The sequence below is a fragment of the Coloeus monedula genome, assembly GCF_965178545.1.
Source record: "Coloeus monedula genome assembly, chromosome: 6".
NCBI lineage: Eukaryota > Metazoa > Chordata > Aves > Passeriformes > Corvidae > Coloeus > Coloeus monedula.
In genome coordinates, this window is record NC_138786.1 from 56,771,479 (window position 1) to 56,786,108 (window position 14,630).

The following is a 14,630-nucleotide window of genomic DNA, read 5'->3' on the forward strand; positions in this document are numbered from 1 at the left end:
TCCTTTCATGTCTGCCAAGCACTCACTTGCTCTTCCTTGAACTCACTTCTGCTGCAATTCCTTCAACCCCACACTCTGTGCCACGTTTCCTTCCCACATTTCACAAGTTTCATTACTTGTTTAATAGGCTCTCTGGCTGCTTTACCCTTGCGTAATCCAAGGACAACAATTTTAAGTGCCTGGCCATTTCAGGTGCTTCTTGGAATTTTTAGGATTTCAGATGAAGACCCATGAAAAAATTCAATTCCTTCAGTCTTCTCATGCTCGGAAGCCTTGGCCTTCTGATGCAGTTTGCATTGTAGGTCCCAAGTGATTTGCTGTCTCATTAAAAAACAAAACAAAACACAAACAAACCAACAAAACGGGGAAAAAAAAAAGAGAAAGGAAAATGATGCTTATGTGTCTAGGCAAGGAAATGACACACATCCACCTCCTTTCTCAAGCAAACAAACATCTTCAGAGTGGTTGTTTGAGTCACAGCTGCCCAAAGAGAGCTGAGTGCTGAGCTCCAGACTTGCTCACTCAGGACATCAGAGAGATGCTGTCCCTTGTTGTAACCAGCAAGGAGAGCTGAACCGGTGGCAGTCTGACCATGCAGAGATACAAATCTGTCTGTCACTTAGTTCTGCACAAGCCCATATTTTAAGTAACTGTACACAAAAGCCACTGCAGCCATAGCAACACTTTTTAAACGAACTGCTCCTCAATATAGTTTTTTATACATTTATGTAACCCCTTCTTAGGCACATGTAGGGGGGGTGTGTCTCTCTAGTTAGAGTTTAAACATGCATATATACACATTGATAAACATATAAAGATACAGATACATACAGGTACATACATGTAATGCAGAGTTATGGCGATGCCCTGTAAGTCAGAGTTCTGTGAAGATGCTCAGTGACTCAAAGCACTGCTCATCACCCTGTGAGAGGGAGGCCTACCTAGAGAAGGCCAGGTCACCCCATTGCCAGCTCAGCCACCAGCCTGGCAGCAGACTAACCCAGCAGAAGAACAGGGAATCTTTTTCTTCAGTGTTAGAAAGCTGATCTGGCTGGTGGGAAAGCCCAGAGAGTATAAGAGCAAGCTGGAGGGAGTAGACAGACTGGAGGAAGAGACGTTGCTCTTTCAGCATTTTTTAGTGAGATCAATTCACTGCATCCACAGCCCCAGTTGCTCTGCTGGAAAGCCTTTTTCTCTCTTCCTTGGCTGTGGAAAGAGCCCAGGGAAACAAGTCTTCCTTGTCTAGGCCTTACTAAGTATCCCTCATATTGCTTACATCAGGATTTATGACAGCTTAACTAAACAGATCACGGGACTGATTAAAGCAAATCCATGGAATTCAGGACACATGAATTTCCACACTTCAACCACATCTGTTGGCTTTAATTTCTTCTCTGTTCTTGTCCTCTTTTGCAACATGTCCGAAGGAACATTGCATGGCCCTGAAGCTTGAGGGTTCTTCAAGCTGTTTCTGTTATTTGAAGACAACTTGTAATGGGAGGGTTTCAGAGGAACAGCTCAGAGAGAATATTAACACACTTCAGAGTGGAATTATGTGGCTGTGACAGCGAGAACAGCTTGGACATTTCACCCCAGGCCTCTCACAAGTAGGAAGATAGGAACACAATCCCCCCCAAGGCAAAATACCATAACATTTCTTACTTGACACCCTGTACCCATGAAAAATGCCTTTCAAAATTACTCAAATAATAGCAAAATAAACATTAAATGTTCTTCAAATGTGTTTTCTTTAAGATTACTATTTTGTAATTTCATATATACACTGTGAGTAACTTAGTCTGATTATTTAAACTGCTGCATACACACCTACTCTTTAGCACAATAAATCCACCTCAGAAATGTAAAAATCTGGATTAATTCATTCAAAAGCTCACCTTACAAGTCTATAAAATGACTCAATTCATTTTTATATTACAGAAAGATCAGCTGGGGAAAACTGTTGGATCAATTGGAACAACCAGATTTTGATGTGAATTTATCATATTGTGCAGTTATTTCATATGTTATGTTAGAGTAAATTGCTGCCTAAGAGAAGGGAAGAATATTCTAGAATGGACTTTGCAAATCTTTTTCCTGATCTTAATTATTCCAAACTCGTGATTATGCTGGTAGAAAATCTGAGCAAATGAAGGAAGGATTTTTACTGAAACACACAAGGAAGAGCTCTGTAGCCACAGAACAGACACAATATTCTCAAGTCTGTTGCTGAGCCTTGTTTTTTAGAGAGTCAGGGGCTTCAGGACTGATCTCTAGAAAGCACAGTTGTAAAATCATGGATCCTATGTCTTGTTGAAAAACTTCCTTCAGTTCCTGCGAAAAGCATAGAGGCAGAAAAGGGTACAGTGCTAGAATCATGCTTCTCTTATGTATATGCATCATTTTAATTGATTTTAATTGATTCAAGACTCTATCCATGCTATAGACCAGACATTTAAAATCGGTAGTTTTGTCTGGCTCACTGACTGCTGAAATCCCTGCCACAAATGAAGCCAAATTAGTAGATTTTTTTGAGTAGTAAAAGAAAAGGGTAAAAAGAAGACCGAAACCAGGACAGAAGAGACAACTGCCTTACACAGAGTACTCAGAATGGCAGACTGCTGGCATGGCTTTCTGAAGAATGAGGTGCAAAGCATCTATTTGTGCCCTTGGCTGAATCACCATCTCACGGACAGCTGAGTTTGAGAAGAGGAGCAAGGGACGGGTAATCAGGTTTTTATCCTCATACCAGTGGGTGAGAAAAGAAAGAATCTCTTGCAACCCATCCTCGGGGTGGACGGACACTGAGGGACACCGGGCATGGCTGGGCTCACGGTGTCCTTGTGCAGAGCTGGGTGAAACCTGAGCAGCAGATAACAGCCCTCTGCACAAGGAGTGATCCACCAGCAGCCACCTGCTGCTACTGAACAGATGGAACACAGATCCTCTCCAGACCTACAGCTCATGCTCTGCTGGGTTAGCAAAATCCCCAGTGTGGGGGCAAAACAAATACACAGGCTCCAGCTGAGCTAACCAGTCTGCCCAGCAGCGACCAAGCCTCGCTCAGTGTATCAGCAGGATGGAGGGATGGCTGCTGGACCCAGCTCTTTGGATGCTTGTGACCTAAGACCAGCAGATTTTGCATGTGGCTCACAGCACGAGAGGGTCAGAGAGCTCCCACCACCATGGCTCCATGGCTAAACTGGCATTTCCCTTGTTCCATTGACATTTCCCCTGCAGCACCAACATTTCCCTTGCAGCACTGTGTCTGAGGATCATTTTCAGTCTGTGGAACCACCTGGGATGCTTTTTCCTATATTACAGGCTCTACTTTGCTGCTTTTCTCTTCCCCCAGCACTATTGGCCCTTCCAATACTCTGCAGTCCTGCAATGAGATTTTCTAGCCATACTTTGCCCCATTGGGGAGCATGGAAAACAGGATGCTGTAACACACACAAAATACACCATCAATCTCAGCTGAGGGCTGATGAAAATGGCACTGCTGTCCTCCACGAGGCTCCAGCCTGGAAAACAGCAGCTTGAAGCTGGCTGTGGCCAGGAAGGGCGCCCTGCAGCAGAGCTGTTGGGATGTGCTGATCCAGATGCGCTGACTGCAAGCATTTCCCGTCTAATGTCACTGATTTCCAAGCCTCTCCTTGGGACTCTCTGGAAGTTGCTTTGTGCTGCCACAGCCCTTCATGCAGATGTTGCCAAATGAATTCACAGCCCTTACTTACTTAGTAAGGAGCTCCCATTAACTGGAACTAAATTTAGCCCAGTACTTCTGTGTTGAAAGATGCTGCATAGAAATGCAAAATGAACACATTAAAAATTAAACAAGGCAAAGATCCAATACTAACCTTACTACAATATATTCAGTTCAGTCTTCCCTGTATTCACAATATTTTTGCCAATCAGCCCTTCCATATAAATTTATTTAAATATGGAAGCTTTTGTGTCATTATTTCAAAACAGAAGACCCAATCTTTTTTCCAATTATAGCTAATGAACTGATCTCACTGACTGTAGGGAGAACAACATCCAGGTGTTAGCAATTAACTCAGAAATCTGAAGTGTTCTAGTCACCTTATTCTGCAAGTTCCACTCCTAAACAGCTTGTAGGAAAAGAGCAACTGGTAAATAGACTGACAGGCTAGTGTGTATGGTTAGGTATTTTATAAAGTTTAATGTCTCACTAGATTTACTTTGAAAGAGGGTGTTATATAATAAAATGCCTTTTCTTGACATGTTCCTATCCATATATAACTCATGTTTTTCCCCGACACATTCATACCCTTGTAAATCATGTCTGTATTCAAGCTAATAATAAATTTATGCACTTTTATATAATATTAAAAAATGAAATTTTTTTTTAAAGTGTGATTGAACTTCACGACAAATGCTTTTTATTTTTTTTAAATGTACTATTGGTGTGTCTGTGCATCTCAAGTTTATATTTTGCTGTATTATTAATTGACACGAACTGTGTGCTTTGATGTCTGAATTGAACAGCCTTTTACTGCAACTGTTTCCTTTAATGTAAAATGTGTGTGGCATAATTCTCATTGCTAATTGCAACCTTATGATAATATTCTGCAGAGTCCTGCTGACCTCATTTACAATAGCATAAGAAGCTGAGGCCAGCTGCTAATAGATGCGTGCTAAGCCTTTTCTCTTTGGTGGGGTTTTTTAGCATAAATAGAAATGAACATCTAAATCTTAAAATGCAAGTCCTTGGGCACTTGGGGAGAGTTTGAACCTAGACCCAAACTTTGAATTTCCAGGCCAGACCCATGTGCTGCAGCAGAGGTTCCCTGCTTTTGCCCCTGATTTGTTTTGCTCTCAGAAATGTGACCTCAGCATGGAGCAGTATAAACCATTAAATAAAACACATGCTGCCCTCTTCCAGCTGGAGCTGTGATAGCTTCGTTAGCGCAGGAGGGATTGGCTGTGTTCCCTCCTCTGCCCTCTTTTGATTTTGCTGTAAGTTGTCCAGTCTTATATTTATGGTGTTACGGACATGGAGCTGGGAGCAGCCGCCTTTCCCCAGCCAGCTCCTGGCTGTCAGCTCCAGCCTCGGAAGTTTAAACAGTTTTCTCTTTGCAAAAACAACTACCTTGTGATCCATTTAGCTGTGTTTAGTTTTACCACTTGCAATACAGACAAAACGAGGCTAAAGCCTGCCTTCTTATGAACTGTATGCTGCAAAGAGCATCTGGAAACACGGCTCAAGGACGTGCTTGAATGAGGCTTTAATGCAGTCCATATGCTGCAGGCACAGTTCTAAAACAATTGTGGTGTGGCAGACACTGCATTTTTAGCTGTGAGGGGAAAGGATAGACAAGGTGAGAGAACATGAAGAAGTAGCAAAGGTGAGAGAGAAGGACTTGTTCCCATAGACCTTTCCAACACCCTCAGACACATGGGGTGTCATTCCTGGGGTTGTCCTGTGTAGAACCAGGAGCAGGACTTGATGATCCTTGTGGTTCCCTTTTATCTCAGGATACTGTATGATTCTATGGTTCTGTGGCAGCCTGCTTGGCTGCTTTGGGCTCACCTGCATCCCAGCGTGTTGGAGTTACTGCAGCTTCACCAGCTGCCATCTGTCACCTGTCCTAGCCCCAGGACACACATTGTCATCTCACCCAGCTATGTTTGACATAGCACGTTCCCACCTCCTAGGGGCATAAGCAGGCAGAGCAGGGATTTGGAAGTACAGGGGACAGTTCAGCTTCAGAAACTGTCACCTGTTTTATTTGACAGCTAAGCCCTTGCCAGCTGTGTGTACTGCAGCCATGCTGCTTTACTGGAGAGGTGGGACTATCTGGTAAGAAAGGCAGGTGACTGTCTTACATATGCAAAACTCAAGCCAATTCTTTTTGCCATTTAATTCCACGTTTTTATTTTCTTTCAAGGATCACAGAATCACAGAATCACAGGCCACAGTGGGTCTTCTGGTCCAACCTCCCTGCTCAAGCAAGGCCATCCCAGAGCACATGGCACAGTAGTGCACCCAGGTGGTGCTTGAATATCTCCAGTGGGAGGGACTCTAGACCCTCTCTGGGCGACCTGTTCCAGTGCATGGTCACTACACAGTAAAGAAGTTCTTCCTCATGTTCAGGTGGAACTTCCTGGGCATCAGTTTCTGCCAGTTGCCTCTTGTCTCATGGCTTGGCACCACCAAGCAGAGCCTCGTCCATTCTCTTGCCACCCTCCCTTCAGATACTGATAGGCATTGATGAGGTCCCCTCTCAGCCATCTCCTCTCAAGGCTGGACAGGCCCAGCTCCCTCAGCCTTTCCTCGTAAGAGAGATGCTGCAGTCCCTTCATCATCTTTGTCACCCTGCTGGACCTGCTCCAGGAGCTCCATGTCTCTCTCGTCCTGAGGAGCCCAGAATGGACACAGCACTCCAGATGTGCCTCACCAGGGCTGAGCAGAGGCGCAGGATCACCTCCCTGACCTGCTGGCGATGCTCTTCCTGATGCAGCCCAGGATACCATTGGCCTTGTTGGCCACAAGGGCTCACTGCTGGGTCATGGACAGCTTGCTGTCCACTGGGACACCCAGGTCCCTCACCACAGAGCTGCTTCCCAGCAGGTCAGCCCCAGCCTGTGCTGGTGCCTGGGATTGTTCCTCCCCAGGTGCAGGACCTGCAGTTGCGTTTGTTGAATTTCAGCAGGTTCTTCTCTGCCCATCTCTCCAACCTGTTGAGGTCTTTCTGAAGTGTTGAGCTTGGATGGGGTACCCTTCTTTCTCGAACTAGGGTAAGAGAGCAGAGGAGGCTGCTGTTCTGCTAAGTTCTTTATTTTATAGTCTCACAGCTTTCTTTAAGGCAGAGTTCGAAGGGGGTTACATGATAAAGCCAAGCAGCGACAGCAAACAGCAGGCAGAAAACAGCTTCTTCTTCTAATTCTATATCCTCTATATTTTTTCTTACAGAAGTGTGGATTATATTTGTTAACTGACAAATAAGATTAACACACGATTCTAGTTTATCTTTTCTTAACTTATCTTGGTTTAATTCTAACAGTCATAAGCCTTACACCAGTGTTACATAGGTATTACACAGATTTGAGTATACTGTTTCTATCAGTTCTTATTGTTTATATGAACACTCTATCTAAAAAATGTAAACAGTATAATTCTATCTATATTTTGTCTAAAATAAAAAAATTCTGTGAAAAAGTAACACTGCTGCAGCAAAAACTGTACTTAAAGTCTCGGCTGCAGCTTTTTAATGTTTAAAGCACTTAACATATATTTCTACTAAAAATTTTTAAAAATTATATTTTTATTTCACTTTAATGTGACTTGATGTATCTCAGCTTATCCAAAAGTTTTAATTCAACCTCTGTACTTTGACTTCCCTCTAAGCCTAAGTCCAAAAAAGCTTTCCCTCTAACACAGAAGGGCTGCACAGCCCTCTGGGGCATTGGCCACTCCTCCCAGCATGGGAGGATAGCATGCATTATTCTTTCATACTGCAGTGCTGCATTTTAAGCAATAAAATGACACCTTTACTGACAATTTAATTTCACAGGGTTTGGGACATGGAGACATCCATCAGGGATTTTGTGTCTTCTTTTAGGGGCAGATAACTTAAACTGTCTTTAATTGTGTTTTCCATGGTGCAAGGCAGAGCAGTGATGTTTCCCCCTGTGCAAAGTGCAGTGATGACCACTAGTGCACCAAGCTTATGGCCCCTGCAGAGCTCACTTGGAGAGTGAAGAAGCAAGATCCTCGTAATTAAGGAGCTAAGAAGATGCTAATTATCATGATTTGGGATTCTTTCAAGTACTGCTTGAAATGGGGAATTGAGTTTTTAAAATATTTTTATGCTAATGCTTTATTTGATTCTTTTTCCTAGAGATTTGCTAAGTGTCAAATGTAATGACTTCAAGTTGAAGCACAGCACTTCTAATGGAGTGTGTGACCTTTCCACAACCTCACTGAACAGCACCGACGAAATCTCCAGGCAAGCTAATTAATACACTGGTACAGCACCAGGCGGGTGTACCTCTAGCAGCTTAACTCTCAGCCGAGAGGATGAAATCCTCCTGCCCTCCCCCACACCCACATCTCACTAACAATGATGGATTTGGGACCTAATCAGGCATTAAAACAGAGGATTAGTGAGCTGCAGACCGCAGGGATCACGACTTGGTTTACAGGGCATGCAGGGGACTGGCAAAAATTGCCAAGCATGCTCCCAGTAAATTAATGTCTACATACCTGAAAAATCTCTGTGGGCAGCAGACACTGTTGAGCTTAATATATACATGTGATGATTTTGAAAGATCAGCAGAACACAGAACAAGAGCTTAACAGGAAATCTTAATAGTAGAGCAGGTATAGGTAGGTGAGTGTGAAGCACCAAATACAATCCAAGTGTGGCACCACATCCTACTGTCTTACATTTAAACAACTCCCTTTTTGAAGATGTGGCTTATGTAGCAGGTTCGGGGAGTGTAGGGACCACTTTCACCTGTGTCCAGAAAAGGAAAATATATGCTACTAGTTTTTCTGCTTTGACTACACTCAAGGCAAGGAGAAATTGAAGTAGGAAAAGAATACAGCATTAAGAGAAGCAGGAGTTGGAGGTTTCAGAGCTAAAAGAAATGTGTAATTATCTGCTTTAGGGTCCTTTTCTTGGCTGAGTTGATCATAAGAAGCAAGACATTTAGATGGCCAGTGCTATGCATACAATTACAAGTCATTTGGTGGAATAAGTGCTGGGCCTGCACATCAATCATGGAAGGTGCTGAACTCCCTCCACCTCCTGCCACAGGCCTTCCTGCAGGATGTGTGTGCAACAACTTGGTGGCCCTGGAGGAAGACACTGCTGTGGGGCTGTGCCACCTCTCCAGGGCCTCTAGAAGCTGGTCTGGCACCTTGGGTAGCTGCCAGCCCTGCTGATTTAGGGAAGGAGCCATCCCACCATTTGTTTTACACAAACATGGCAACATTTGCTGCATGGCTTTGAGGCAAAGCCGTTCATCCTGGATCAGGGCTGGGCAGGCAGATCTGATCATTGTTGGTATTTTTCACGTAGCTGCTGTGTGAATTATTTCTCCTGCAGCTCGTAGCCCCTGTGGACTTGCTTTTAGAGGTGTGCCAGCACTCCTGGGCAGTCTGGTGATATTTATCATTTCCCTGCAGATCTGAGCCCAGAGCTGAAATTCCTTCAGAAGCTTTGCCCCCCTGCCAAGCAGCCTGTATAGAAAAGCAGCACTCACTGTGTTTGAAACAGGAGTGTGGATACACTTGGTTCCAGCCAAGGAGGGGAGGAGGTGAAAAAGGCATGTTACAGTATGGCCTTGAAGGAATCTTCTTTGGGACCCAAGAATAGCACCCTGGAGCCACATCAAAGCACTTCTCCAGTCATTTCTCCAGGTCCTGCAGCATGGTGGCAGAGCCCGTGTGAGCAGCTGCTGCTGTGTTGTGCTCTCATAGTAGGTGTGTGTCTGCTGCGCCCTCAGTGCACTGTAATAGGACTTCAAGAGGATCACCTTTATTCTCTGAAATCTGTTGCTGGCCAGTGCTCTCATACCAAGAGCACTCATTAGCAATCTCCTGCTTCTACCAGCAAATTATTCTGCTACCCAGGAAACCTTTGTCCCTCTCATGTCCCACTCACTGAATAAAAAGCGCCACCACTTCCATCAGGGGCCCAAGTCACAGCTCTCTCAGGAGGCTGAAGGCAGAAAAGAGAACAGTTGGCAAATGGATAATAAGAAAAAGATCTGATAAAATGATTGAGGGGTTCAGCAAGTGGGACTGACAACAGAAGGGAAAGCAGCTGAAGAGAGGAAAGGATTTCACCCCAGAAGTGTCAGTGGATAATGAAGTGGTGGCAGAGTGGAAGGCGGGCAAATACTGGCAAATGGGAAGGTGCCTGTGGCAATTGGCCCTTTTCATATAGGCACAAAACCCACTTTAGGATCTTGTGGGGGCTCTGATTGGTTTGAGAGTCTTCTTATAGCACATGTGCTATGTGAATTGCTGGAAGATCCTAAAGTAGTGCTGCCCACAGGATTTGAAAGACAATGTTTCCATGAAGTGCCCGAGTGGAATGGTGTTTCGTTGCCTTTCCCCAGTTTGTGCTCCCCAAAACCACCCTGAGAACCAGACTAACTGTCAAAGCAGATGTTTGGAGCCACACTGATGGGCAAACAAAAGCCCTGAAGGCAGCCACTGAACCCAGGGCGCTGATGCCTCTTGCACATCTTGCTTTTTTCAGAGGTGGATTACAGCTCCCTTCTCTTCCACAGCTGAGACAAGAAGAGAGGGACCTAAAGTACATCTTACACCTCCTGGCACAGGATGTCACTTTCTTTATGGGGTAGATCCCTCTACACTGACAGCCCATCAATGAAGGGGTCCCGTGGAATGGATGGGCAGCACGTAAAGTAGGAGGTCCAATACCTTTATATGTGGAGTGTAGAGGGGATTAATTACTTCCCCTGCTCAGGAGAGCTGACAGATGTGTTGTGTGCACGAAAGAGAGACAAGGGAGAGCTGCCATCTGCTGTTGGAAAAATCTTGGTTCGTCTTTTAGCCCAGGCACTGCTAAGAGCCGCAGGTGGTTCATTCATGCCAGCAGCTCCCATCACACTGGTTTAGCACACAGAGCAACATTCCACAGGGAAAACAGGAATCCGCACCCGCCCTGAACTGGGGAGGAGTAAAGTTTGCCCTGAGGATCTGCTGTTCTCGTGTGTAAATCAAGAAAAAGACAACGGATTTACCGACCTTTCGAACCACCTATACCAGCAGCAAAGCAAAGAGGGAGGAAGGTATGGCAAACCCACTGTGCCCCCAGGAGGGACTTCAGTGGAAAAATCAACCACATCTTCAAATGTAAGCCACAGATAGTTAATTAGATCAGTATTTAGACCTGGTATCTGCAGTGGATTTTCAAAAAGCTCAGCATTCTGTATTACTATGGAAACGAAAGAATTGATGATGTCCTACACGTCTAAAATCTGGGTACTTAGGGTGAAAAAAAATATTAATCATTGACTAAAAAGGCAGTTAATTTATTGAAATGTCATTTTGAGTCATTCAAAGTAATTTATTTGCTTCTGAAAACATGTTTACTTTTGTTTTCTAAATGACATTTTACATCAGTTTAGCTAAATGTAACTGTAATATTTATACAAGAAAAGGTATCCAAGTATTTAATACAAGTTAAAGAAAATATTTCAGTCCTTTAAATAGCAAGGTAATCTTGTTTAAAACTTCAATCAAAAAACCCAAACAAACAAATTTGAAAATTCTGTACACAAAAGTATCTCTTGGTTACATTTTTTTTCCAAAAGAAAAAATGAACGAAGAAAAAAGGTATCCATATCATCCTGGTCATTTACAGGAGAACCACACAATTCAATAATCCAGGACCAGATCTTTCACAAGCAAACACAAATTCATAATACAACAGCATGGTGCTGATTTGACCTGAAAGTACTTTTCAGTTATTATGTTGAATTTTTTCACTGCAAATTGGTATTTTTCTGAAGGATAAAATGAAAAAGATAATAATTCTAGAGTATGTGTACTAAGCTCAAATGATTTTCCAGTAGGAATGCTGGGAGGAGCAGTAATAGTAGTTAAAGATGAGTGTTAAGTTAATTCAGTTGTTTGCATTGGTGAGTTTTTGAGTAATGATATTCTGCTCTAGTAAATGCATATATGTGTGCCTAAATATAAGCTTATAGTCCATGTCTGAAACTTTTGACCTGTTTACCTTTCAAGTAATGATTGAGTTATTTTTAAAAAAAGACAACTCAAAACCCCATGGTGATATTTCAAAAAGAAAATATTGATTTAATGCAGTAATAATGCACAAGGCCTAGTCTGACAAAATTGTAAAATTTTTTTTTCCCCCAAACAGATAACAGGAATTTTATCCTGCTATACTTCAGAGGGCAAAATTCTTAATCCACCCGTGTTGATGCTTCTAACTTAAACCAGTGTCATTTAAAACAGGAGCTGGTGATCACACGCTCAGCTGAGTCCAGAGGAGCAATTTCAAGTGGGGGCAGGTGAAACCCACTGTGCAGGGTGGCTGTACTTTGCACTGATCCATTTTGAAGTGGAAACATTCCAAAATCATGGCAGTGCAGGTTTTTCTTGCGATTATGTGGGACGTCAGCAGCGTTTGCCTGAGAGCAGAGGCAGCAGTGGGTAGACCCAGCAGACGGTGCAGCCAATTGTTCCTCTGCAGGGACCCAGCACTAGCAACTGGTTTTCCCAAGGTGGGTTATAAGGTGTGCTGGAGAGACACAAACAACAGTGTTACGTGGCCCGCCCTTAAGAGTTTCTGATGTTACTCTGGGAAGAAGGTGCTAGAGTTTCCTGCTGTTCCCACACTCTGGATTCAAAGGCCGTGGCAGCTTCTGAAGCTCCCCAGCTCTCCCACAGCTCTTTGCTCTGCTGCAGAGACACCTTGAACTTGGCAGAGTTTGCAGAACCCACGCACCACTGTCCCTCTGGATGCAAAGCGTGGTAGAGAGGAGCATCTCAACCTTTGTGCCATCTGTTTGTGGCCTTTTCCTTCGGGAAGACAAAGGTGAAAATGTAAAGCTGACCAAAACAATCTCAGTCACTGAAAGAAAATGTTGATCTCCCCTCAAAACTGAAGAGAGAGCTGGAACCCCTGAGGTCCCCACGGCACACACTGACTGCAGCGTGGGATGGGGATGCCAGCCCAGCCAGTGTCAGATGCTTTGGGGCTGAATCACAATCTCACCGAGCCGGTTGGATATCCTGAGAGCTGCAGGCTGCCACGGGATGGCCATGCAGGGCAGGAAACCGCTCCAAAGCAGAAAGAAAACAAATTAAAAAAACCTTCCAGACAGTTGCCAATAAAGTTTCTTTGGCTCTGCGTCTGGGCATCGCTCCCAAATCCAGCCTCTTGCCCTTGGATAAAGCACTACAGCCTGGAATGAGAGTCAGATGCGTGGGAGGAGTGCATGTGTCTGTGTCTGGGCTGGAAAACATGTGTGCCTAGAAAAAGCTTTTTACTTTGGGCCTTGCTCTAGAAAACCTCTCCTTGCTTTTACAACTGTCCCCTGTTCCTTGGGACTACCCAGATGTTCAACCCAGCCTGAGGACAGGGAGCTGAGGAGTTTTCTCGGCATCATTCCCTCTGACCCCCAGGCCTGAGAGCAGACAGCCCGGGGCAGACAGCCTCCAGCCCACACATCTGTTCCTCGAGAGGTGGGTGGATGGTCACCCAGGCTGTGGGGTGACCTGTAAAATTTAGCACTGGACCCACAGCTTCTGGCTTTACCCGTTGGGAGAGGATCAAGACTCGGCCTCAGCAGAGAGGGGGGACAGCCAAATACGTTGGGGAGCAAAAGAAGAGAGGGAAGAAGAGGATTGTTGCTGGTCCATTCCTACTATTTTATTCTGAGATTATATTAGTGGGTGGACTGATTGTCACTTTTAAAAAAATCCATATCCTGGAACTTTGCATTTACGTGGGAGTTCTAGCTAGTCTCAAATGAAAGGCAAACTGGAACCACCACCATCAAACCGTGTGTCCTTAGCCTGCCAGGCCGCAGCAAGAAGCTGGGCGAGGAAAAAAAGAGTGAATACTTCTCTTTTTAACATCACAATTTGAACCCCAGCCTCCTCCCGGCCGGCAGGGCGGCTGTAACCCGAGGGATGCGGGTGCGGACGAGCGGCACGGCCGAGGCCCGGGGGCGAGGATGGAGAGGCGCTGGTCAAAGCAGAGCGAGGGGACACACCGCGGGGAATGAGGATGAGCTGAGGCTCCCTGCCCTCGATGGGGCGGAGGGATGGAGGGCTCGGCTGTCCCGGGCGGTGCCGGCCCCGCCGCCCGCCCCGGCCCGCCCCGCACACCTCGGACCGCCCCTGGCGACCTGCGGGCGGCGGCGGCGGCCCGGGACCGGGACCGGGACCGGCGGGAGGCTGCTCCGGTGAGGCTGCTCCGTCCCCGGACAGGTGCCATCGCGGGCGGAGCAGCCGCTGCCCCGGGAGAAGCGCCCGCGGCTCCGGCCGCGCGTCCCCCGCCCTGCCCCGCCCCGCCGGGACAGCTCTCCGTGTCCCTGGGGCGGGCCAGGGACCTGCCGCACCCCTGGTCTGTGCCCGGCCCGCCTACGGAGGAAACCTGGGGGAAAACCACACAGCGTTCGTTCTGTTAAGCACCGCGGCAGGCCGGTGAGAAGCGCGTTTAGTGAGTGTTTTTTAATCCACCCCCCAAAAGAGCTCGGGAAAATGCTTGAGGAGATGGGGTTGATCTAACATGGTAAATGCAGCACTGCCTGTAGCATTTACAGATGCTAAACAGAACTCATTAGATCTGCCTCAATTACCTAAATAGTTGGAAATACTGTATTTTTACAGGATTCTAGTCGTTGGGATGGGGCAGCCTGTTCAGGCAGAAATAGCATTATTTGGGTGTGCATGAGGTGGATGAAGTAGTTACAGAAAATATTTTCAAAGTGTTGGATGTTGACTATAGTTATTTTGGTTTGTCTCCAGTGTACTCAGTCAGTACTGAGTTAATAATCCAGCAACTTCTGTTATGTATTTGCTGAGTATTGTTCACTAATTTAATGGCTTTCTTGTGGTGTGGGCAGATAGTTAAGAGTAAATTTTAAAT